Source organism: Choristoneura fumiferana, chromosome 27, assembly GCF_025370935.1.
Source record: "Choristoneura fumiferana chromosome 27, NRCan_CFum_1, whole genome shotgun sequence".
In the NCBI taxonomy this organism is placed as follows: Eukaryota; Metazoa; Arthropoda; class Insecta; order Lepidoptera; family Tortricidae; genus Choristoneura; species Choristoneura fumiferana.
In genome coordinates, this window is record NC_133498.1 from 1,163,223 (window position 1) to 1,167,604 (window position 4,382).

A 4,382-nucleotide genomic window follows, 5' to 3' on the forward strand; every position below is an offset into this window, starting at 1 on the left:
GCGCCTGCGACGATTTGACTGTTGACCTCCGCTAGAGAGCGGCCAATTACCATTTAATTAACATTAATTAACATTAATTAACATCACTTGCACAACGCGGAGATGTCAACATCAGCTGTCGTCCCAAAAGTTTTGACAGCCGAACATGTGTATAACACAATCATCATCATCCCAGCCTATATACGTCCCACTGCTGGGCACAGGCCTCCTCTCAGAACAAGAGGGCTTGGGCCATAGCTCCCACGCGGGCCCAGTGCGGATTGGGAACTTCGCACGCACCATTGAATCGCTTCGCAGGTTCGCGCAGGTTTCCTCACGATGTTTTCCTTCACCGCAAAGCTCGTGGTAAATTTCATATGTAATTCCGCACATGAATTTCGTTAAACTCAGAGGTGCGAGCCGGGGTTTGAACCCGCGGCCCTCTGCTTCAGAGGCGATAGGTCAAACCACTAGGCCACCACGGCTTTTAGGCCACCACTGCTTTTTTACTACATACTTACTACATTTTTTACTAAGCCATTTTTTGGGAATCCCCATATTATTATGAGAATTCAGTAATTTTGCTGCCGGATCTAATCCATACTAATATTATAAATGCGAAAGTGTGTGTGTTTGTGTGTTTGTCCGTCTTTCATGTCGAAACGGCGTAGAGATAGTTTATGGGACAGAGAGTGACATAGACTAGCTACTTTTTATCCCGGAAAAATACAGTTCCCGAGGGAACAGCGGGCGATAACCGAATTCCACGCGGGCGAAGCCGCGGGCAAAAGCTAGTAGTTTATACGTTTAAAACTGTGGGTAGGGTATAATGCGTAATCATCATCATCATCATTATAATTATTATCAGCTCTAGACATAGACCTCCCATAGACCTTCAGTACCTCGGTGTGAAGCGGCCTCCGGGAGGTCATCCGTCCATCTCGTTGGTGGACGTCCTACGCTGCGCTTGTCACTCGAGTACTTTTCAGCCACCTGTTCTCCGTGCTGGGTCTATATTGGAATCAATAATAACAACTTTTGCCATAATAACGTTTGCCATAATGTAAATGCCATTATATTTTTTGTCCTAATATTGAATATCCTAATGCTTATTAGCACTAATTTTAAAATCCATTACAACTTTGTCATAATGATCTTTTCCCATAATAACGTTTGCCAAAATGTAAACGCCATAATATTTTTGTACTAATATTGAGTCGCAATGAGGGCTATCGTTTTTTGTCTCACTAGATGGCGCACTGTTGCGTGAGGTTTTAAGTGTGGCTTTCAAAGTCTGTTATTACGGAAGTGAAAACAAAGTTTAGATTAAAACCTTATTTAATACACCTTAAAACCGTGCCATATAAATATCGAGCATGCCACAGTGTTGCATAGTCCCTGTTTTGTTCGGAAAAAAGAGAGGACAAAGGTTTCCGAAAGACAAAACTGTCTCAAAACACAGACATTCATTGCCCCGGAACGCATATTTGCCATAATAATTTCAGATATTGCAAAATATTCACAAAATTATTCTAATTATAAATAAACCCGCGTAGCTCACCCAAAAACTATGAGATTTGACATTTCGGAGACCTCACGCTACACTAGCGCCTCTAGCGGCGAATTCATTCGCGATAGCCCTCATTCCAACCTAACCTACTTTTCAGGCTGCGGTTCGTGTTTGTAGGGGTCGCAGTTCTAACCTAACCTAACCTAACCTTCTTTTCTGGCTGCGGTTCGTTTCTGTAAGAGTCGCAATTCTAAGCCCTAATAAAAACAATAATAATAATATAAGATCATTATGGCAAAAGTATGATATGTCAAAAGTGTTATGGCATTTGAGTTTAGGACAAACGATATTATGGATTACGAAGGAGACCCCTCCGTGCTATATGGCCCGCCCATTGCCCTCAACGATCAAAACCGCTTGGCTACGTCTATGCCCCTCGATCGTCTACGCATCTCATTTCTGATTTGAAAGAAGTAAATCCCTCCCCCCGTTTCGCCAAGTAGAGTATCTCCCACACCCCGGTAGTTCACGCTTGGCCTCCTGACCCCCTTGCCGCATGGTTCAGTGGTTGCAGCCTAATCCAGGTTCAACGCTCGGATTACTGGATTGTTCACACATTCTTTTTTTTGGTAATAACTTTCAAACGTGCGATTTTTAGGGCTAAAATATTTCTTTTATTAATAACCATCCTCCATCAGGCAATCTCCCACCGCGGAATCTTTCAGGGAAGGCTTGAAGAAGATGAGGCTCACACCAGGCCGGCAACTATTGGTGTCCCTGTCTAACATGTGAGTAAGAGAGGGCCACCAAAAGTTGCCGGCCACAAATTGCAGTAAAAATATGGCCTGTCTAGGAGCCCCTTTGATATTTAAGAACACATATCGATACCTTGAGGCTCAAAGGCCATATGCCATTTTGGCCTTTGAGCCTCAAGGCATTTATAACGGGTGTGGCCTGTAATACGAGCAAAAAATTAAAACATAGATCGTCCTCGTCAAACTGAACAACATTAGTTCAGCGATTTTTAAAAATAATTGAGACTATTAAATACTGCTATCAATTCCATCCCAGACAGAACCCAACTGACGTCGCCTGTCACGCTACAAACATCAAGCATTTTGCTTTACATTGCTTCTTCGAATAAACTTAAAAGTGTAATAAAAAATAAAAAAACACCCACAAAGATGGGCGCACAAAGCCACATGGTGGGTACCACATGACGGGCACCGACGGCAAGGCAGGCCGAGGCGGAGATGGCGAGATGACCTGGACGCGGAATTGAGTGAGTGGCCAAATATAGCTCTGGATAGGAGATGTGGAAGTCAAGAGGAGAGGCCTTTGCCCAGCAGTGGGACACAGCTATAGGCTAAATATAATAATAATAATAAAAAATAATTAATTTTAAAAGTAGCTGAACTAATGTTGTTCAGTTTAACGAGTATGATCTATGTTTTAACTTTTTGCTCCTGTTACAGGCCACAGCCGGTAACTATAGTAGTTTATAGTAGTTCTATTTTTTGTATGTAGTTTATGTATTATATTGTTTAAAGCACTGCATTCTTTGTCGGAGCCTAACTGATTCCCTCATCTACTCAAAAGTTCACTGGTAGAGCTTGTATGTTTAGCCAACAGATTCAACCTTGAAAACTATTGGTACTATACAATACAATACAAATATTCGTTATTGATCACCAAAAGCAGTACAGAGACATTACAAAAATAGCAAAATTCAGGTAGACAATAGGCGGCCTTATCGTTAAAAAGCGATCTCTTCCAGACAACCAATTTCTAAGAAATTAATAAATATGAACAGACTAATGTAGTGGCAGAGATAAGAGACAGCAGAAACGTAGAATTAATAGACAATAAATATTAAAAACAAAACAAAATATATATAAATTATATATAAATAAACAAATACATCAAATATAATACCTATTAACTACATATCGTCGCTTCGGAGGTAAAGATACTAAAGCGACACTTTGGCCAAATTGAGTTATATATACCATCGGAATCAGCGAATTTTTCTGCGTCGATCTATCTGGGTTTCGAGACGATCAGAGGACTTTTTTGGCGCTTTAGCCCCTGAAAAATCAGTGAAATTTGGGACACTTATTACCAATCCGACGCTTAAATGAGTATTTTCTCTTTAGTGCTTTTACCTGTTTTAGTTTCTAAACGATTATATTGTAAGTCATTTGTAATTTTTCACCTTTAAATACATTTGGCGTTTTAGTACTCTGTGCATATCAAGAAATTTGATTCTTCATCGCTTTAGTAAATTGTTCAGTCTATTCTGAAGTTTTGGATGCGTTTAGTATTTTGGTTAAACTGATAAGAATATATTTAAGTCGTTTGAGTATTTAGTACAAAACAGTTAACAGAATTTGTGGTGTATTAGCGTCATTACAACATAGCAAAAGAAAGAAAACATTTATATTAGTAAAAAAACATAATATTAAAGGATTATGTTTGGTCCAGTAAGTCAATAATCTGTCATTTTATTGTCAAAAAATAAGTGTTTAGGTTTTTTTTTTTACGAAAAATCAATTATATAAGCCAGTTAGTAAAAGTACCCACGATATTTCATGCGAATTGTATATATTATGCCAAAGTAATCTGGACTTTAATCTTAGGAATTTAAGTTACAATCACTTTACCAAGGATAGGTAAGGTACTATGCGCGTCTTTTATATCAACGCAATAATAGAGCGTGTTGGCAACAAAACCTGAAATAATTAAATAATTGATTGTGATTACGAAAGGCAAGTTTGTAAACAAATAATTATTATAATTATGTGCACTAACTCTATTGACTGTTATTAGAGTTAGGTACGAAGGAACATGATAAAAAGTTAACCTTATTGTGAGAATTCTATGTATCGGAAAT